The sequence below is a fragment of the Protopterus annectens genome, chromosome 7.part0 (assembly GCF_019279795.1).
Source record: "Protopterus annectens isolate FY-2018-M chromosome 7.part0, PAN1.0, whole genome shotgun sequence".
NCBI classification, from domain to species: domain Eukaryota; kingdom Metazoa; phylum Chordata; order Ceratodontiformes; family Protopteridae; genus Protopterus; species Protopterus annectens.
Genome location: NC_056739.1, coordinates 793,333,585 through 793,356,801, shown reverse-complemented (window position 1 = coordinate 793,356,801; position 23,217 = coordinate 793,333,585). Strand labels below are relative to the sequence as shown.

Sequence of the window (23,217 nt, the reverse complement as noted above, 5' to 3'; positions counted from 1 at the left end):
ATGGAATGGAAGCTGACTGACCTAGATGCTTGAGCAAGAAGAAAACCATGTTAAAATTAACAGTACAGTAGAAAGATACTGTAGATCAATGTGTGTGCATTTATCTTTAAGAACAAGTGTATAAACTGAGTACATGCAAGCTAGACTGCCATTTTGTAGTTAGCTGTTGAGATGTAAACATGTATGCATGTAAGGTCTGTCAGTCTAACTAGTTTGCTCGTATTTTATGATGCTATCCATCCTGATGTGTTTTTATGCATTAAAGCATCTAAATGAAATATTCCGCCTGCTTGTCATATGTGTTAGAGAAGGATGAGTGACATGGTGTCAGAAGTGGCATGTCTAAAAGGACATGGTGTCAGAAACAGCATGTCTAAAGGGCATAAAGTTAGAGGCAGCATGGCTAAAATGACTTAAGGTACTTGCTTGGAACTACTGGAGTGAATCATCCCTACAATGTGTAAATTTGGCAAAACAGGTCACAAACGAATTTCAGTTATTAAGAGTTGTGCAGCACAATTTCTTATTTGCAAAATATGAAACGGGACATACACAACGTTCTAAATGATATTTGCATAAATCGATATGTACGATATTGATAAAAATATTCAAATTACTACGGAAAATGTTTGAAATAAAGTCTGAAGTGCATAAACAAATAAAATAAGGGGAAACCCAAACTTTTGTAAGGCATGTATTTTTCGTATTAAGCAAAGATATCCAAGTTATCAGAAGTGTATAAAGTGTTCACATTTGTGCAGTGTTACAATAAAGTTATTTCGCAGAATACAGCCATTACAGAGCATATTTCTCTAAGTACAGTATTTTGAAGAGTTTATTGTGTATTTGAATGCTATTACAAGCTCACAGAACAGTTGTTTGTATATAATTACAAATGACACATTTTCAGCGTGTTTGTGTATACTTTGGGGGCATAGTAGATAGATTGCAAAAATACAGTGCACTTGTGTTTGACAATAATAGTGCTAAGAACTGGAGAGTATGTGAGCAAGAGTATGACATTTTCATACAGGTTGCATTTTCTGATAAAGATGGCCGTACAAAAGCATTTATTCTGCTTAATTTAGCTGGGTCAGAAGCCATTTAAAGGGAATGTTCATTTGTGTATGCACTTGCTATCTATACAGGAGAGGGGGAAAATCATCATATTGTTGTAGAGGCTGAGTGAAAGAAGGACCCAGAGTGCTTAAAACGTAAACATAGGGAAATGTGTAACCCCCCAGACAAATACTACAATGAAAGGGCACTTATTTTACACAAGGGATCAAAAGTCTGGTGAAACTTTTGCAGCATATATAACCGACCTCAGAAATAAAGCTAAAACATGCAGATTTGGTGATTTCAGGGATGAACTGCTAAAGGACAGACTTGTGTGTGGTATAAAAGATGATGCTGTGAGAAAGATTTTGCTTTGTGACAGTGATTTAGCTTTGAATAAGATCACTGAGATTTGTCAGATATATGAGCTCACAGAAAAGCACACAAATATTCTTATAAATGAGAACAGCTCTAGAAGGCACAGTGATAAAGCTCATGTTGATAGCATGCAACACATGGTTAAAAGAAATATGCCCAAGCACATGGCAGCAACTATAGCCCCTGCAGCACCAATGGTAAACCCCAGATCTTTCCAGCAAATTCCAGAGTTTGCACAGCCTCAGTGAAGCATAGGAGTGAGTCATTAAACTCAAAGCATGGGCCCCAACCTAATTTCATTGCCAAATGTTGTAACTGTGCTGGATCACAAATCTAAAACTGAAAAATCTTTAGCTGTTGGTCAGCAATGCCACAAATGTAATAAATGGAATCATTTTAAAAGGGTTTGTAAATCAAAAGGCCTACATTCTTTTATTAAAAGGAAATATATTAAGAAAAGAGTTGATCAATCAAAAAGCTGCAACCCTACTCTTTATGTTGATGGTGTGTCAGTGCTTCATGAAACAGTTAATGCAGCAGATTTAAGGGCAAAGAATGAAGTATTTTGTACTGTTCAGAAAAATAGGAAACCCCATACAGCTCAAAGTTGCTACAGGTTCCAAGTGCAATGTTATGTCAGCAGAAACATTTTCTAGGGTGTGTAATGGTGAAATGCTCGATTTGGCAAAGAGTGCAAAGCTTGTTGCTTATGGAGGTGAAGAAATTCAGACTGAAGGCTCAGTAGTGCTTTCATGTTACTCTGCTGGGAGAAGCTACAAGTCATTATTTTATGTGGTCAAGAGACACATCCAGTCATTATTATGGCTCAGAGACAGTTTGAAAATGGGACTGCTTTCATTTAATAAGAAAGTCCACCAAGTTAGCTTGAATGACCACTACTCTGATTTCACCCAATACATTTTTTCTACTTATGCTGATCTGCTCAAAGACAAACTAGGCAAACATCCAGGTGTGTACTTCATAAATTTAGACCCAGAGGTCAGTCCAGTTATCCAGCCAGAATGTAAAGTTTCAATAGCCATGCAGGACAGTCTCAAAGCAGAGTTAGATAACATAGTGTGACAAGGTGTGATTTGTCCAGCTGCAACTCCAACTGAGTGGGTATCTTCCATGGTGGTAGCTTAGAAGAAAGGGAGAGCACTTTTATCTTGTTCAGTGTGTAACAGTACCAACCCACAACAACAGACGGAACCACTTCAGCAAAACCAGATTCTGGAACTTGGTCGACAGTAACCACCAATATCTTCGAGTGGAATGGTCAACATTATTTGGTGTTAGTAGACTCTTATTCCAATTGGTTTGTGATTGACTTACTTCCTAACCTAACATCCAGAACTGTCATTTTTAAGATGAAGCAATTTTGCAGTACATGGTAGTCCGCACAAAGTTATTTCTGACAATGGCACGCAGTTTACAAGCCAACAGTTCAAAGAATTTGCTGAAGAATGGGACTTTACTCATGTTACAAGTAGCCCTGAGGACCCGCAGTCAAAAGGTTTGGCAGAATGTGCAGTTCAAAGTGCAAAATTAGTTACCTGAGAAGTCAAAATGAGAAAACAGTGATATTTTCCTGAATCTCTTGAATCTCAGAAATATTCCTTGTGATTAACATCTTAGTTCACCTGCTCAGAGACTTCTGTCAAGACAAACCAGAACCACATTACCAATCAGTAGTCAAATGCTGGTTCCATGTGTCAAGAACAACAGGTCAGTGAAAACTAATCTGTTGAAGAAGCGTTTAACCCAGAAGTCCTACTGCGATAAGACTAGAAAACCACTCCATCCATTATGAGGAGGAAAAGTGGTGAGGATGCAAACGTCCAAAGGTTATGATCAGATTTGTGTTGCAAAGAGTATTTGCCCTGAGCAGAGATCGTACATTATGGAATCAGAAGGAGTAAACTTTAGGCGGAATCGGAAACATTAGAGACCAGTGTCCGAGCCTATACCACAGCACATAGTCTGTAAGAAAGACTCTTTACCTCAGAGTGAGTTGTCCGGTGTTCAAGTTCCTGAGGAAGTTCCAGAGGACATTCCTGTTCCTGTGATGAATCCAGAATTTCCTGAAATGAGCTGTGCACTGAAGACTGTCCCGGTTGCTAAATTTGGTCCAGATTACTAAATTTGGTCCAGATTACTATGTTACTAGATATGTTCGCATCTCTAAACCTTGTAACAGGTAGAAAAGCAACTTGGACATGAACATTGTGTTTTGTTTCTAGTGTCTATAATAATGCATGTCTACTCTAGCATTGTTTTTACAAAGGCCAATCTTTTTAACAGGGAGGATGTAGATAAAAGTGTGTGTATGTACCTTTAAGAAGCTATCCAAGGGCTTGCACAAGTGTATAAATTCTGAGCACGTGTAAGCTGGACTGTCATTTTGTAGTTAGCTGTACAGATGTAAGCATGTATGTATAAAAGGTCTGTCTGTTAACTAGTTTGTTCATATTTTATGATACCGCTATCCATCCTGATGTGTTTTTATGTATTAAAGTATCTAAACGAAATATCCCACCTGCTTGTCATATGTGTTAAGAGAAGGATGAGCGACAGATGCCAAGGACAATGCCATACTGTAAAATGAAGTTTAATGGACTGACTGTTTGGGGAAATAAGTGGAAGGAGGAAAGGAGCAGCAGCAAACCTGGAGTAATTACATGCCTACAATTCTTAGATTGGTAAAAGCAACTTTGATATGTCAACAGTAAAAAAAAAAAAAAGTTCAAACAAGTTAATAAATGCTAACTGTTATTAATAATCTGTTCAAACATACAATGTACTGGAGATAGGGACCATAAAGTAAGTGGCCTGGATAACCTCTATGAATAATGAATACTAGCATGATAATAAATATACATGAATAAGTTGCAGTTAAGTTAAATAAATGGTATAACAATTCTTACTAAATGACAATTGTTGAAGGTTTTAAGTTAAAATGGACAATGCTGCAGATGCTGGGACCATAAAACCAACTGAAGTAAGGAATTTCGGTAATTAAGCAACTGGTTTTTGAAGCCTTGTTAGATAATAAACTGCTGACCCAAGCTAATAGCCCGGTATTAAGGTGTTAAAATATTAAAAGACCTAAGGGACATAAAAAATAATTGCTGAATGGAAGGCATGAGGAACATAAAAGAAATTGTGAAATAAAGGGTAAGAGTTAAAATACATGGGGGCAGAGAGGAGTGGACTCTCCTACAGTGACGAGCACAATGACAAAGTTATGACATGAGTAAGGAGCCATAATCCCATACTAGAAGATGCACTGAAAAAGGGAAGCTTTATTTTATGTGTGCATGTAATTCTAAATTAGTTGTTCATTGGGGGGCTGGATGAGTCAAATAGATAGAAAGCAGAAAGGCACACCAGAGGAATAAAGAAAAAGTTAAAAGGCAAAGGGGACTTATGAAGGAAAGAAATAATACTGTACATATGAGGCAGCATATATTAAGCATAATTTTGCAGAATGTCAACAGCCCAGGCAAGAAAGTCAACACAGAACAGATACTGCATAAACAAAAGGTGCATATAACAATAATGCAAGAAACACATGCATGACAGGAGGATCATGGTACAATGAAGGGAGAGGGATATGGGCTGGTGACCAGCACAGCATGAGGGACGAAAAGGAGGAGGTGTATAGTGATACTGATAAGAAAATTTCTACCATTACAGACAGAGAGAAGACTAGAAAACAAGAAAGGGAGATATTAAGGAAAGGGCACCCTGGTAGAACAGAGATTTACAATTGTGTGAGTATATTTCCCACCACCATCAAATATTAAAATGTTGTTTGTCTTTCGGCTTTTCCCAGTTAGGGGTGGCCACAGCGGAACTCCAGTCCGTTAATGATTGGCAGTAGACTTTCACAAACGCTGAGGTGCCAGCTCAACGTTCAACCTTCAATGAAGGCACACACATTTACGCATGTCTTTCGAACGCCAACCCAACAGCGGGGAGGACATGCAGACTCCACACAGAAGGTACTCCAGCTGAGAATCGAACGGAAGAACCTCTTGCTGTGAGGCAACAACACTACCGCTGCACCGAAATATTGGCAGAGATAATGAAATTTCAAGAACATGTTAGGACTTCTTATATGGTATTGGAACCTAGCAAAAGACAGAAACGATATTAGCTGAGGCTCTAGGAAGAGGAGACTGGACAGGGTGGGAAGATTTACAAGAGGTTATCTAACAGGGGATGGCTGGGCAGACATACTTATTGAAGGTGTAAATAAATCAGCCTAGGGGGAAGAAGGATGTACCTTTTACTCGCACAGACCTAAAACTTAGTAGAGGATTGATAAAGGTTACATTACAAAACAGCAGACATGCAACATAAAGCATATGGAGTTATACCTTATAGCATTCTTAGATCATGCTGCCCTGAAAATGGAAATAGGGCTGCAAGAGGGCAAAGTGATGGATAGGCACTAAAGGCTCCCTAAGTACCTACAGGAACAAGAAAGGGAGGAGGAATCGTTACACAAATTAAGAGAAGGGCTGTCAAAGGAAGAGAAGGATGAAGAGGTAAGTGGGATAGCATTAATGAAGCAATAAGGCAAGAAATGCTGAAAGGAGTTTTAGAAAAACAGAGACAAGAAGAGAGAGAGAGATGAGCTGGGAATTAAAAGAAAAACAAAGGAGGAGAAGAGCAGGGTGGTTAAGACAGCAGGATAAAGATACAGAAAGGCAGATAAAAGCAGATATGGCAAGGATGGGAAGACAAAAGAATATGGAACAGGAAAGTGGCAATTGAAAAAATAAATTGTGGGAATAGTCCAAAAGCAACATAGATGCTAGTAGTTAAATTAAGACAAAAGAAAGTGTAAAGCAGAATTTATAGAATACAAGATGGGAAGACAAATGCAGTAGTGGCCAAAATGAGAGAGATCCTAGCAAAATTTAAGAAATATTATGAGAAGAAAAAGGTGAAAAGAAAACATTGTCTGGAAAGAATGCTGGCGGTGTTCAGCAAAAAGTAGTTCAACCTCCAGCTTTGGTGCAAGACGTGGCTTCCAGTAATCTAGAGGAAAACTAAGTCAAATGTGATGTAGATCTGATTAAAATAAACAAATCACTGAAGGAGTATATCAACTAAAATAACAAAAGGTTGGAAAAAAGGGAAGAATCTTTAAACAGATATTCAGATGAGCTGAAAAAAATGCAAAAATTAGAGGTTGAAATGAAGAAAAAGTTGTCCAAGTATGAGACTGCTCAAGAAGAGATGTAGAACTGGAGGACAGAGCATGTAGAGAAAATGTGAGATTTTCTGTTGTACCAAAGAAACTAGAAGGAACACATATTCATTTCATGTGCAAGTAAGCAATTTGGCTGGTATTCCACAGCAGGAACTGTTAAGTGAAAGGGCACATAGCATGTATGCTCCAAATCTGGCCATGAGAAAACACTCAAGACCTTTATTAGTAAAGATGCAAATCTTCCAGCAGAAAGAGTTGATCCTGACAAAACTGGCAAAAGGGAAAGAAAGTAGAGTGAGGAATATGATTATTCACTGCAGACCTGGCAAGAAGAGAAACACATTTACTCCAATAATCAAGGAATGTTGAAAGGCAGGAGTGAGATTCAAGCTGCTCTATCCAGTTGTCTTCAGAATATTTTTTTCCTGGAGGATCAAAGTAATTTTTTGATACACAACAGGCTAAGGAGAAAATGCAAAAGTCTGTATCAAAGAGTGAGCCATCAAGCAGAATGGAGCTCTGCTTCTCCTTCTTTTAATAATAAATCACACTAAGAGACTTTGCTGGCGAAGCTTTTACCATTGCTCCAAAGCAAAATGCTTGACAGGCAGCCAAAGGAGCAGGAGTTGACCAAAAGAACTGGGAGTACCTGAGAAACTGAAATGGAATCTGGAGTTGGGAGATGGACATGAACAGGAAGAAGACCAGCAACACAGAAATTAGTGAATAAATATGAGACTGCAAAGTATTAACTGCATTTGTGAAATATGTCTGCATAAGAGTAAGTGGAAAGAGTGGGCTTTTGTTGACTTTGTTAAACCGGTGGGAAACAGAAAAGCATTTGCCTAACTTCATGTCAGTAATGTTTGGAAGGACTCTAAGGGGAGGGAAGGAAGGGAAAAAAGGAAACTAACTGAAACTATTTCTGTACTTAACAGAATTTCTATGAAACTTTTCACGATATAAATTGCATACTTTATAGTAAAATATTTTCAGCTGTTCTTGTATGAGATAAAGTAACTAAAGGAAACAAATGGCTTTTTTTCTTCCTATTACTTTCTTCTGTTTTTGTTTTTAAGAAACGTAGGCATCACAGTGCACAACAGAGAAGAAAGGTTAGACAAAAGCATGTTTAAGTTGCAGGTTGTAATCTTGGGTTGTTGAGGTAAGGGATGGGGTGTAAATGTACACAGTTCATAATATATGTAGAGCTGAAATGTTTTTTTTTTCTCACTTTTGCGTAAGTGAATGTCTGGATTAAGACCCTTAACTTAATCTAATAACAAATTTTAAGTGTAAACAAGTAAATATGAGAACACCAAATATAACCTTTTCCTGTTTCAGCTTGTCAGGCTGCTCTTAAGTTTCCATGGAGATAAACTGATAATAGAGCAATACGAGACAAAACACTGGTTTCTTCAAGGCCAAAAGTTAATGATTTTTGAAATCATGCAAGTTGTTTTCACAAAGGTGGGGGGGATAAGCAGAACAGACACCAATCAGTATAAGTAGAATCACAGGCAATAAAAAGAACAACACTGATGAACATCACGGTAAGCACATAACTTCTTTACCTGAAGTCAATTTTCATTCATTCCTCAAATAATGGGACAGAGTCCCCACCTACTTAAATTCCTGGGTTGACTTTGAGCCAAAGGCTGTTCTTCCCCTTGAGACCAGATCTAGTTTGCAATGAGTGATAAAGGTATGGGGATTTGACCAAGTTGCAGCTGCACATATATCATCCACAGACGCTCTAAAGTGGAATACAGCAGAAGTTGCCATAGATCTGGTTGAATGAGCCTTTAATGGTTTTAGTAAGGGAAGATTCAATTTGTTTTAGATAAAAGAAATGCAATCTGTCAACCATCTAACTAGAGTTACTTTTGTAACTGATTTGCCCAATTTATTATATACAAAGGAAACAAACAGCTGATCTGTCTTTCCAATCTCTTTTGTCCTGTGTAGGTAGAAGCGTAACTGTCTATGAACATCCAGCAAGTGCAGCATACATTCCCCTCTATTCATAAATTTTGGGAAGAATACTGGTAAGTTAATGGATTGAATGATGTTGGATTCTGACACCGCCTCATGAAGGAAGGATGCACTGCTACACAACCTTAGAAAAAATGAGGTATGGAGGCTTAGAAGATAATACTTGTTTGTTTGTGTCTTTCAGCTTTTCCCGGTTAGGGGTCGCCACAGTGGAACTCCGGTCCGCTAATGATTGGTAGTGGATTTTTATGTACCGGGTTACCAGCCCTGACGCACAACCTTCAACGAAGGCACGCCCCATTCACATATGCCTCCACACAGAAGATGCACTAACTGAGAATCGAACAGGACGTCTTCCTATGAGGCGACAACGCTACCGCAGCACCACCACCGTATTTCCTTAGAAGATAATACTTGGATTTCTGAAATTCTTCTAGCAGATGTAACTGCAACTAAAAAGATAGTTAATTTAAGATCACATTTGGCTGCAGGTTCAAAGGGAGAATGAATTAAAGCTTGCAGTACCAAATTTAAATCTCATGGTGGCATGGGGTCTTTATGGGGGGGGGGTATCAGAACAGCACCTTTCAAAAAGGCTTAGCAGTTTAGAGGAAACCAGTGAAGAATTTTGAAACCTCACATTGCTAAGATTGCTGAGAGTTGAACTTTAATAGTTGATGAACTAGTACGCTCATTAAAAAAACTCACTAAATTTTTTAGAAAAGAATGAAGTGGAGCTCAGAAGGGGTCTATCTGATTATCCTCTGCCCAAGAAATGCACCTTTTCAATTTACTCCTGTAGATTTTAATAGTGGAAGGTTTATAGGAAGATAAAGTATGGAATGGACAAAGGAAGAGAGAACTGGTTGCCTGGCTATTAAATGAATTGGAGAAATTGTGCTATCAGTTTGAGATTTGAGATATCTGGGTGAACCATGCCTTTCGGGTGAGACAGCTCATCTGGAATTAGATCCAGAATCCAAGGTGGCTACTATAGATGAGGCCAAAGGAAAGGAAACCAAATCTGTTGAGGCCACTAAGATGCAAAGAGGATGAATTTGCTCTTCAACCAGGTTGCTTTCTCAAGGAATTTGGGAATTAGGGAATAAAGGATAAACATACAGAAGACCAGGGGGGCCAATCGTGTAGTAGACCATACCTCAGTGATTCTCCCCAGTGGGGGAATCAGGGCTAAAAAGCTGTTACACTTGCTTAGGGGATATGAAACAAAAAAGAAAACAGCAAGGCTGGCCCCCCCCACTGGCTGAAAATCATCTGTTACTTTGTTGTTGAGAGACGACTCATGAGGTAGTAAGATGGATTTGCTCAGTTTGTTTGCTATCACTTTTGACTTCCCCAGAATGTGCATTGCTATTATAAAGTGGTTGGAAAATATCACCCATTGCCATACTCTGAGGGCTTCTTGACACAGAGGATAAGATCTGATTCCCTCTTGTTTGTTGATTTACCAAACTACTGACATGTTGTCTGTCTGGAATACAACTGCCCCAAGAGGGAGAGAGTCCTGGAATGCCTGCAACACTAAAAGCTCTGCTTTCCTCTGCAGAACACGGATATGCAAGTTGGCCTCTTCAGGGGACCAAGTGTCATGGACTGTTTTCCATATGAAGTGCCCCCCACCCAATCTGGGAAGCATCTGTGGTCACTATGGCCTTGGGCTGATGGAGGACAAAAGGACAACCTTGTAACAGCTGCCGTGACTGGATCCACCAGGAAAAGTACCATTTGCATATCTGGGTTATTCTGATCTTCACTGACATGGGTTGAGAAAGCACTGACCATTGTGTTGCTTGCATCCATTGTAGAACTGTCATGTGGAATCTTCCTAAAGGGACTAAAATTATTGCCACTGACACTGAACTCAGGGCTTGCAGAATCAATCATGCTGAAATTCTGGTACTACAAATTATTTTCCTGACCTGCCTGCCTCCTTATTGTTTGCACTCTTGATAGTGGAAGAGAAGCTACCATAGATTCTGTTTATAACACTGTTTCTATGAATTCTAATGTCTGGACTGGTTGTAAATGAGACTACTTGTAATTTATGGTTATTCTGAGATGTGAATAGATCTCTAACACCTGATCTCAAGCTTCTACCAGTCGATGCCTGGTCGGGGTGGTAATGAGGCAGTCATCTAAATATGGAAACACCCGGAATCCTTGCAGTCTCAAAATGAACTGCTACCACTGCCATACACTCATTGAAAACCGTGGGGGCTGTGGTGAGGCCAAAGGGAAGTGCTCTGAACTGATAGTGACTGGCTCCCAGCAAGAAACATAAGTATCTTCTGAATCGTCTGTTCATCTTGATGTGATAGTGTGCATCCTGAAGATCTATCCAGCACATCCAGTCATCCTTGCCCAGGAAGGACAGAATGGAGTGAGCATTGACCATCTGGAACTTTGTATGTCAAACCAACTTGTTCAATGCACTGAGATCCAAGACTGGTCTCCAGTCACCTGTTTTCTTTGGCACTAAAAAGAATCATTTGGTCTGGTGGGACCTCTTGGATGACACTTTTTTTCTAGTAGCTTTTATATTTCTAGTGCTGCTGCTTCCCTCTGATTGGGTGGGACATCAGGAAATTTTCTTGACAATAGAGGAGGAAGGAAAAAGGGAATTATATAACCTCAGGAAATAATTCTCTGCACCCAACTGTCTTTTCTTTTATCTAGCCAGGCCCTCAGGTGTAGAGATAAGTGACTGCAGAATGTCTCAAGTAGTAGGCAATCAGACCTCCATTCAGGAGTGCTGAAAAGGCCTGTTGGAAAAGGAATCTTTAGAATCCCGGTTTTGTAGGCCTCCTCTGCCACAGGTGTGATGTCTTCCATTATCACTTCCCTCTCTGCCTCTGGGGGATCTATACCCACATGTGTCCTGGAAAGGACCCTGAGATTTTCGGAACCACATTTTTCGACCTCCCAGTTGATTCCTGGAAAAGGTCGTTTAAGGGGTCGAAAAATACACAACCTTGCAGAGATGCTCTTTCTGTCTTTCTCACACCTGGAAAGCATGTCCTTTACTGTAGGGCCAAAGAAATGTTCTGTCATAGGGAACATTGATGAATGACGACTTGAAAACCTCCGCAAAATCACACAGGCACATTTAAGTATGCCTCTTGATGGAAATACCTGAACCTGCGGCCCTTGAGATGCCTTCTGCAGCATGCAAGTTAAGCCTTGTGGATGAACTAGATATAGCTTGTAGGGTAGCCAATTGAGGGGGCTACTAAAGATAGAGTTTCAGCAGTTTCGGTTCCAGAAAGAAATGTCGATATCTCTTTAATCAAATCTCTTTGAAGCTTAGTAAAATGTGCCAAATAGTTCAGCAATCTAAGTGCAAAAGTTGCTGAAATATAAACATGTTTCCCAAATCTATTGCCCTAGACACACTATTAGAGGAAAGGTGGAACTCTTTACCGTGAGTTCCTTTTTTATAGCTGCCGCCATGGCAAAATTCCCAGCCTACTGGTGGAGTCAGAATCCGGTCTGCTTTTTTGGGGGATTGAGCCAATCGTATCAGGTTCCTTCCACACTCACCTAGAAATCAAATCAATGAGTTAATTGGCAGGTGAAGTAACCCATGAGGTAGACAGACCAGTCCTAAAGGATTCCAGAAATACGGTTTCCTCCAGAAAAGGGCCTTGGGAAGACCAGCCACCCTTCTGCTTAAAGATCTCAAAAATGTCTGCAAATGAGACATCATCGGGTGGTGATTTTGGAAACCCCTCTCCTTCATCAAAATCAGAGTCCATGTGCCTCCTTTTGCACTTTCTCTTCCTAGGGACTTTCTCGGTGGAGTGGTCTGGTGAAGTATCAGAAAAGTTTAAGATACCCTGCTGGGTAGTTGAAGCTTTGAGCTGCCTGTCCCTGTGAGGTAGAATGTTGAGGATCACAGTGCAAAGTCATTTGAGAAGTTAAGGGTGGATCTGAGGGGGAAGGGCCCATCTGACTTGCTAGAGCAGAGAACACTCTCTTCACACCCGCAAAGGCAGATCTTTCTGGGGAGAAGGTGGACAACGGATCTGAGAAAGGGAGTTTCTGGTTTGTCACCTCACTCCTCCAAAAGAACAATCCACCTGAGGCAGAAGTCAGAGCAGAGCTGTCCAGTGCTGAAGCTCAGAGGAACAGACAACTCCAAAACCCTCAGAGTTGACACCATGCTCCCTTATCCAACAGGGATGCTTCTGCTCCAAGAGTCTTTTGGGTCTGAGGATGTTGCAGGCGGTGCACTCAGAGCAATATTCAGATATGAAGAAGGTGCTCTCTCTGGATCTGAACCAGACGGACCCAGAATGCTCGGATCCCAGGATTCTAAAATGACAGGTTGGATTAGAAAAGTAGCTGTTATGGGTGGAGTAGTAGATTATCAGACTTCCTGACCCAAAGGAGTAGGAACCATGAGCACTCCCATTTGAATTTGCTCCATGAAGAACTTACTCATCATCCTCTCCACATCTGTTTCCATGATACTCCTGGAACAACGAGAATATATTAGGGATGATGATTTAGAGTGCCTGTCTAAAAAGGGAGAGGGCACTCTGGATGAGACTGGATACAGACTTATAGAATAGGTTTTCCTTGGTAAAGGTTTGGATCCGAGGGTGTAGGATTACAAATAGGTTTGACTGGATCTGACGATGGGTGGTAACCTCAGATCCAATTTTGCTTTCTTCTTTCACAGTTTAGATGAAGAAGCTGGAGAATCAGAAGGCTTAGACATTTTTGTAGGGTCTTTGGATTTATGTTTAGGGCATTGAACTCTAGTAATGGCCTCAGAAAAGGAGGTTGGTAGCAAACCTTTTAAAATCAATTTGTTCTTCCAGTCAGCAAGTGCTTAGGGGCTGAACTCATAGCAGATATTATAATCCTGATTTAAGTGACATGGAGCCAAACAATACATGCAGTGATTGTGGGCATCTGAATAAGGCAACTTATGCCCCCAATTTTTGCACTTCTTAAATCCTGTCGGACCTTTTTCAGACATTTTTTAAAGAGAAAGTTATCATTTATCATAACAAAAGAAGAGTACAGTTAACTTTTTTTTTAACCAGAAAGAGAGGGAAAGATTAAATACCAACAATGCTATTAAAGAACTACAACAAACATGTAGACAGGAAAAGAAATACCAACTATGGTAATCTCCCTGTCATCTCAGATGTCCAAGTGAGAACCGCCCTCAACAAAGCTAAAAACACAGCATCAATGGGACCTGATGGTATCCCGGGTTGCGTGCTACATGAACTCCAAGAGGAGCTAAACCCGCACATAAAAATGCTATTTAACCTTAGCCTTACTACAGGATATGTACCTGAACACTGGCGTACAACAACAGTGGTCCCACTCCACAAAGGGGGTACCTCTACAGACCCTGGGAACTACTGCCCCATAAGCTTAACCAGCATGGTCTGCAAAGCTATGGAAAGAATCATTATGGAACTCATAAACAGAGACATAGGGGACCTACAGGCGACCCCACCCAGTTCGGCTTTGTAAAGGGCAGATCCTGCCTTTTGAACCTGGTTGACTTTTTCGAAACAGTCACTAGAGCCATTGATGAGGGCAAAGCAGTCCATACAGCCTACCTGGACTTGGCTGAGGCCTTCGACACAATACCCCACTCAGGCATCATAGATAAGCTCAGCAGCTTAAACGTAAACCCTTATGTCACTAGATGGGTTGCAAACTGGCTAAAGGACAGAACCCATAAAGTTAAAATCGCTGGAGCAATGTCAGACTCAAAGCCAGTCACAAGTGGTGTCCCACAGGGATCTGTTCTGGGACCCCTCTTGTTCGGCATTTATTTCTCAGATGTTAAAACAAACATGGGAGGGTTGTGGCTGACAAAGTTCGCAGATGACTGCAAACTAGGCGCCATAGTCGATACACCAGCAAACACATACATCCTACAAAAAGGCCTCACAGAAACGGACAACTGGTGCCGGAGTCATGGCCTTAAACTAAATGCCAAAAAATGTATAGTCATCCCCTTTGGGAAAAACAAAGTACCCACAAATTATCACATAGACAGCAACCCACTGAGTACGGAAAAAGTAATCAGAGACCTAGGGACCCAAGTCAACAGCGACCTCTCATTTGACACCCACGTTGCCAAAGTGGTTAGAAAAACATTCTACCTTGCACACCTCATCATGAAGGGATTCACATCCAGATCCAAGGATGTCATTGTACCCCTATACTCCTCCCTCATCAGACCCATGATTGAGTACAATGCCCCATTTGGTATGTACCTCACCCGGCATTTGCAACAGCTGGAGAGACCACAAAAGTACCTCACCAAGAGGATCAAGGGTCTCCAACATATGTCTTATTCTGCCAGACTAAAGAAACTTCAGCTCTATTCAGTAGCATACCGCCTGCTCAGAGGTGATCTCTGCCTGACGTACAAGGCCATGTCCAATCAGGATCTGATGGACTTGCTCCACCTCAAAAAATCCAAATCCATTAGGACCACGAGAGCTACAGACTTAAACCTCGGCACAAGTATGAATAGGACATGCTGGAGGGATAGATTCATAACCCAGAGGCTTCCCATGCTTTGGAACAAGATCCCAGTTCATATTAGGCAGAGCCCCTCACTGACTCTCTTCAAGAGCAATCTCAATGAGTGGATGGGAGATCGTAAATTTACCCCAGGGGTCACATCTGTGTCACTGCTAGACAGGGGCACAGTAAACTAATTTTATTATATAAGGGGACCTTCATTGTGTCACTACTAGACAGAGGCACAGTATTCCAAATTTATTCTGTACATTTTTGTACCATTTCATGGGGTGGCAAAAGCCACATCACTATCGCTAGGCTTACAAATGCCCCAGGGCAGATAGCCTAGTACTAAACTATGAAACTATAAGAGGAGAAATATACTAAGTGTAAAAGGGGATAAGGAAGGAAGGTTAGGCCTGCCAATGGTGGTAGGAAAGATTACACTCAAAAGTGTATAGAAAATGAGGGTAGAAATTACTTAAAATAGAATTAAAGATTAAAGAAATAGTCACAAATAAAGCTTTTTTGATAAGAGAAAACAAAAAAGGACTTATCTCCCACTGTATACTCAAAAGCTGAAGGCAACCATGTCTAGACAAAATCGGGAAATGAGATCTGGGAGATGTTATGGGTCGTATATTATGGGTAGGGAAGGAGCTTGAGAGTTTGTTGGAGGTCATGAACTAGTATAATGGTCGAGTCAGATCCGATCCCATTAGATCAGTAATGAAAAAAAATTGAAATCAGATATTCAGAATCACTGGCAAAGAAAATAAGGGACCCACAAATTCAACGATATAATTAGTATGATGGCCAAGAAAAGTTGGCTTTACTTCCAGATGATTTAGTACCTGATGGAAGTAGAAAGGGACAACCTCAGTGTTGTAAAACATTTCTGAGAGAGTCCCTATTAATTATTCCAGATTTATTATAAAACAAATGCTACAGCTATAAACTACGTACCTACACATGATTTGGTTCTGCAATGCCCATATTTATGGGGGCATGATAAAATTAAGTATTTAGGTGCATGGATTAAAAAAGAATTATGTTATGGCAGCAAAGAATATGTGGGAGGAGACTAAATAAAAGATAATACAAACTCTTGCTTATGGACAAGGAAAAATGGCATTTTTGGATGCAGATTCTTAAGGAAAATAACAACAGTCATACAAAATATTACTTAACAAATTAGGCAATGGCTGTAATTTGGCTCCTAGAAAACAACAAAGTGAAAAGACCTCACATCTTCTATTTGTCAATTATATGGGTCGTATATTATGGGTAGGGATGTATAGCTCACCAGATGAGGAACTGAAAGCAAAACTGCAAGTACTTAAAACTTTTTCAGATATAAGAATTTCATTTGATCTTGATAAATGTGCAAAAGCAGCCTTTAAAGGAGGAAAACTGCAGCACCATGAAAACATCAGCTTGGGACAATAATGTGATATAAAAGAACTTGAGCAAAAGGGAATGTATAAATATATGGGAAGTGATGAAGGATCAACAATAAAACATGAACAAATGTGAACAACACTTGCTAAGGAATATTTTAGAAGACTTAAATCAATCCTGAAAACAGTGTTGACAATTAGGAACAAAATTCAAGCTATAAACCAATTTGCTCTTCCTGTCTTAACTTACAGTTTTGGAGTGACTGACTGGCCCCAAAATGTGATGGACAGATTAGACAGGAAAACAAAAAGGATGTTTCATGCTCATCATATGATTTATAAAAATCAGTGCATACCAAGATTATATATTCCCCATTCGAAAGGTGGTATGGGCCTCCTTAAAATTGATTGAATGTATAGATCTACAATTGTGGGACTGCACACATCTGCTGACCTCACAAGATCCAAATGCAGTGAAAGTTTTGAAACACGAGGAGAATAAATCTAAGATGACTTTCCTGCTTAGTCTAGCAAAAGCATATCAGTTTCAAGCAGGAATGGAAATCAAACCAGAAGTAGATAAAAATCAGGCAGCAACTGAATTTGCCAAAAAAAAAACAAAAACAAAAAAACAAAAGAAAATATCAGGTGAAAGATCAGATGAGAAGGCAAGAAATGTGGAAAATGCATAAATATAGTTGCAAGTATAGAAAACGTCTGGAAAAACCTCATGTTGATCAGGATCGAAAGCAGGAATGGTTAAGGAGAGATGAATTCAAACCAAAAGATGAAAGGTTAATACTGGCAGCCCACGATAATGGGCTAAGTGCACACTGGTTTACAAAGTCCACTGAACATGTGGGAGAAAGTCCATTGAATAAGTAGGTTTTGTAAAACAGAATTGGAAAACAGTTGCACACCTTGTTGCTAGTTGTGACATACTAATGGCAGAAGGATTGTATACTGAAAGGGATAATAATGTGGCAAGACTGTTGCACTGTGGATTATGAAAACATAATGGTAATGAAGTGACTGAAAAACACTAGAAATATGAGTCACAAAGCATCACAGAAAATGAAGAAGTCTACATCACATGGGATCACCCATTACCAACAGTTCAAAAGACAGATGCGAGAAAACTACATATAGTGGTCCATGAAAAGAAAACAAATGTAGTATAGATCACTGAAATCGCTACACTCATTGACTACAGTGTCCTGCATACCAAGAGACACAAAGTCATCAAATATCAAGATTTGCAGGCAGAAACGAGAGCAATGTGGAAGAAAGATACGCAGACAGTTCCACTAGTAATAGGAGCAACTGGTCTTGTTAAAAGGAATCTACAATCGTATTTAGATACATTACCAATACATAGAAATCTGTACAAAATGCAGAAGTCGTCATTACTGGGCACACTGCAGGTGCTGAGAAGAGCACTTCTGGCTGACATCAAAGATTGAAACAATTCTAATTTCATGAAGTTTAATCGTACTTTGACTTAGAAATGGGGTCCATTCCCATCATGGTATTAGAAACCCAAAAGATATGGAGAAATAAAAAGCAGAAAGTATTTTATTTATAAAGCAGCAGAAAGTACACTACGAATTATGCCAACATGAGAATGGAGAAAGGATGTTCTGCCAATAAGGATGAATGCAACTAAGGGCAGAATATACTGAAGGAACCTGACAAAGCCACCACGCTATTGGTAAGAAATAATTTGAAAGGGAAAGGTCAAAGAATGGGAAGAGGCTGAAAACATATTTTGATTGCATGCCAGTTATTGCCTTCCATTTCAGGGATTGATATAGGAGTACAGAGAAAGAAAAAGTGATAGGGAAATTATGAATTAAAGACCTGGACTTGTTGAATTTTTAAATGAATCCAGAACAGAAGCTGCTGTTAAAAAATGGATAATTAGTAGGGTATGTAAAATACTGTATGCTAACTACAGGAATAATCAGATGCAGGTGATGTCAAAAAAGATTGGGAAGAGAGATTAGATCTGCAATTCACAAATAATGGGAGGACACATGTATGGCTCTCAAATATGCAATAAAATCTAGAAGATTTAGGATTCTTGCCTGGAAGTGTTTGCAAAGATACTTTCATACCCCACACTGACTCCAAAGATTTTTTTCCTCATGTAGATGACATCCATGTGAAGTAGAGTTTCTCCCTAACCCAATTCAAGTGCAACTTGGACAACTGGATGGGGAACAGGAAATGTATCCCTGGTCTGGCACTTGTCTCTGTAATGGACACTGGTATTGAAAGTAAGGGAGAAAAAGTGGACAGCCATTTAACAGACTGGTATCTATTGGTTAAGTAGTTAAACCATAGTAGTGTGGATTGTGATAGCCCAAGGGAAGACCATTGGTAGAGGAGTATTTGATGAGACACTAGAGCAAAAGCTTTAGAGAGATCAAGGAATACAGAGGAAACAAGTTTGCCTTCATCTCTGGCTTTGTTAACTGTATCTGTGAAAGTTAATAACTGTGGTAGTGCTATGGGCAGGTCTAAAACCATTCTGTGTGGGGGTCAAGATCTTTTCCTGAAGAATATGTTGAAGAAGTTGCTTGTAATGCACTTCTCCAGAATTTTTGACAAAGGGGATAATACAACAATAGGTCTGAAATTGGTAATATCAGGTGAGGTTCCTCCTTTACGAAGGGGAATGACAATGATTTTTTTTTTCCCATGCAAACAGAACATATGATTTCTTGCCAGATCTGTTAATTACAAGAGACACAGGATAGCTTATGGAACTGGCAGCCAGCTTGATGCATTCTGCTGACAGATAATCTACTGAAGGAGAACAGGGTTTCATTTTAAGTAGCAGTGATTTGAAGTAGGAGGTTGGAATGGATTTTAGGGTGAAATTGGGGATGTCTCCTGTACTGTGTGAGGAGAGTACATGTCAGATTATTGGGAGGAAAATCTTTAGTAAGGGCTATAATGCTTTCTATAAAATGTGTGTTACATTCAGTAGACTGTTATTTGGGGGAAGATTAGAAGTGGTGTATGTTCCAGGGTAGAGTATATTATTAACAGAAAACCAGAATATTTTTAGGGTTGGAAGACTGATTTAGTAAGGGGTTACTGAAGTAGATTTAGCTGTCTGTGATAATCTGTCTTTTAGTTCAGTTATGTAGTTCTTTAAAGTGTTGTAGGTTTTGGGGAGTTCTCTCCAAGTATGGACTTGGGGCATTCTTTCCAAACCCTATCGCTTTCATAAAGTAGGTGCCTGCTTTAAGTGGACAACCAAGGAGTATGGTTATTTTTAAATTTTTTTTGTTCTAGTTGGAGCCAGACTATTGTGGGTTTTCAGGAAACGCGAGTTCAATTTATTATGCACAGCTTCAAGGATAGACCAGTTAATGGAGCTTAAAATTCTGTTAAATATATCAAGGTTGAAATTCTAAGCAAGTGTTTGACCTGATGCGTGTGACAATGTGCGATATTGCCAGCTATGTCAGGAGAAGTAGGGCAGCGGATGTATAACGTATGCCAGCACAGCTAGCTGGAATTTTGTAAAGAATTAAGACTATTGTATATCAAATTGATCTGTACAGATGATTGTGTTGAAAATGTATTTGTAAAGCTGCTTGTGTTAAAAATGTACCAACAGTGGGTCCTGACTGTATTGTAACTGATTAAGTGTATATGTTTTAACAGAGGACACTGGAAGAGAAGAGGTTAATCTAAGTCCAGTTAAATTTGAAAAACAGTAAGAAATTAAATTACTTAATTCAGGTGATAAAGATTGCATCTTACAGTTCTGACTGCAGCCAGAGACAATGTCTGTGCCAGAGAATGGTTTATTAGCTCCTGTAGGAAGAGTGGAAGTGTTTTATGGTTTTATAGCTTCCAGATGCTGTAACACATCTCAACAAAACTCTGTGGATATGGTAACACATATGTGCAAAATTCTGGTTCAGTTTCTTGCAATGGAAGTAGTGTGGGAACCAAAAGTCAGATGACCAGATGTATATGTTATCATTTGTAATCTAGGACAAAAATGTTTTAATACTAGATGAGACTGAAGTCTCATGGCATTATTTGTAACCCGACAAAGAAGGACCTCTCACCACTTCATCTTGTCTTGCTCTAATAAGTGAACCAGGGAATAGTAATTCTTTACATCACTCAAGAAAATATAGTGAGATTAGTTAAGTACTGTTTTTTTTTTTTTTTTTGTATATGTGTGAATCTATTCATCTGTGATACTTTAGTATTTCCTGTGATTGAAACTCTGGTGTTAATTTTAAATAGAAATAGATATTTAGTATTTTCATGCTCTTTTTTTTATTTATTATTAAATATTTTTTCTTACTTGCAAACACCCTAGGTGCTAGTGTCTGCGGAGCCCCTGCTGTGGTGGTATCGCTTCACCTAATCTACCTACCTATCTGAACCCAACCCACGAACGGCTCAGAATCTAGAAGGACTGCTGTGCATTATTGTCAGACCTCCCGCAGTCTTCATTTCTTTAAAAAAGAACATTAACAAAACTTGGACATTCCCAAAGAAAAGATAAAACAAACAAGGTTATTATTCTGTTTAATTCATTGCAACTCAATTGTATACATCAATGCAGTGGTCTGCTTTGGGAGCTCACAGCACCAGTAATCCTTAGTTACCTTCACTACCTCCCTGCTAGTACATACTGTAGGCTCAATCTAGAAGGCATAACTAAGGAGACTTTGTGAACTTATCCCACTAAGGCTGGTATTTCTTTTACCACTATCCCAAATCAGACCTTAATGATTGATTCTGTAGTAGTCCCAAGGTGGCTAGGCTCCTCTACACTCGGCTCACTCCGCTCCCCTACCTCACACTCATTCCCCACCCACCCCAATACTCCTACTTTTATTTCTAACCCCATTCAGCTGACCACTCCCAAAAGCCACTCAACACACTCCAACCTAACCACCCCCCTGACTAACAAATCCTCTATAACCACCCCTTACTTCCAAACACCATAAAACTCAAACTATGTAGGCCTTACTCTCATTTATCCTACTTTCCCTCATAACCCTGAGCTACATGACATCCATGCACACTTACACACCACTAACACACACTACATACCAAACAACACATACTTTTACACCTACCACCCACATAAGCTTTCCCATAGCTCCCTCCTTATTTAATAACACTATATTAACACTATGCAACAAGTATATATCTGTATCCCCCACCAGAAAAACATCTTGCAAACTACACCTAGATATCTTACAAACTATAAAGCTTCAACTTTATCTAAAAAAAATTATTCCTCATTGCTCGGGATATACATCCAAATCCAGGACCAAACAATATCTTACCAGCACTCTTCAGATCTACTCATCATTAATCTTAACTCTCGTAGTATATCAAACAAACTTCTCACTTACACACATTCATATCTCACTACACCTCTGACATTCTCACCATAACTGAAACCTGGCTAAAGCCCAGCACACTAAATGAAGAAATCCTCCCTCCAGGATACAACATCCTACGACTGGACAGAATAGGTAAAAAGTGTGGGGGCATTGCAATTATTTATAAAAATACTGTCTTGCTCCAACCTCTATTACCCCTTTACCCAAATTCAATACCACTGAGATCATAGGCTCTGTACTACTGGTAAATAAGAATAAGAGCATCAATGTTGTTTGTGCATACATCCCTCCAGGTAACAACTCCCCAATAATAGAAGAAATTCTACAATGGCTAAAACATAATCTCCAACAAGAGACTATCTTGCTAGGTGACCTAAACACTGATTGGCTAGCCTACAACTCTGAAAACCCCACTCATCACATAAACCTGCTCGGTTTCTCTCAACTCATTCAAGAACCTACAAGAAATGACAAAAAATTCCATAAGGAATCTATACTAGACTGGACATTAGTAAACTACCCTAAACAAAACTACCAAATAGGCCATCTACCAGATGAACTTAGCGACCATCTCCCAACATTCCTCCTAAGAAAACATACTAACCTTCCCAAACCCATAATCTTCAGACAAGTCAGAAATGATCAAAAACTCAACCCTCTAGAACTCAACTATATGTTGAAAGCTTGTAATTGGGAACCGCTATGTAGCCTTGACCTAGATAAAGCAGTGCACTATTTTAATACTAGTCATATTAACATTCTCGATTCAGTTGCCCCAGTAAGAAAAATTAGAGCTAAGTATAACTATACCCCATGGCTCACCAAATCCACAAGAGCCTTTCTACAAATCAGAGATAAGGCATGGAAAGCATGGAAAAAAGAGAACATTTGTATATCCAAACAAAACTATCAACACCTTAGAAATCAAGCCAAAAAACAAACAAAACTTGATAAACAGAATTGCTTCCTAAATTTACAAAAAAACACTCCAATAACCCACAAAAGTTCTGGTATGCAATAAATTCCCTACTAAAACCTGGTAAAACCTCTACACCAGCTCCCACCTCCACATAAATAAAGAGTGATATAGCCTTCCCAATTTAATCATCATTTTACCGAATCCATTAATTTACTAGCTACTCAACTCTCCAAAAATAACAACTCAGCCAAACCAACCACCCCTAACAACCCACTACCCTTTATCCTCTCACCTGTTCCAACCTCTGCAATAAAAAAA

At 39.4% G+C, this 23,217-nt stretch overlaps 1 protein-coding gene across 1 annotated transcript in view; it reads right to left on the bottom strand.

The window, feature by feature from the left end:
* DNAH2 (dynein axonemal heavy chain 2) overlaps positions 1 to 23,217 on the bottom strand; it is a 6,636,854-nt gene that overhangs the window by 3,772,596 nt on the left and 2,841,041 nt on the right. The window lies entirely within an intron of this gene.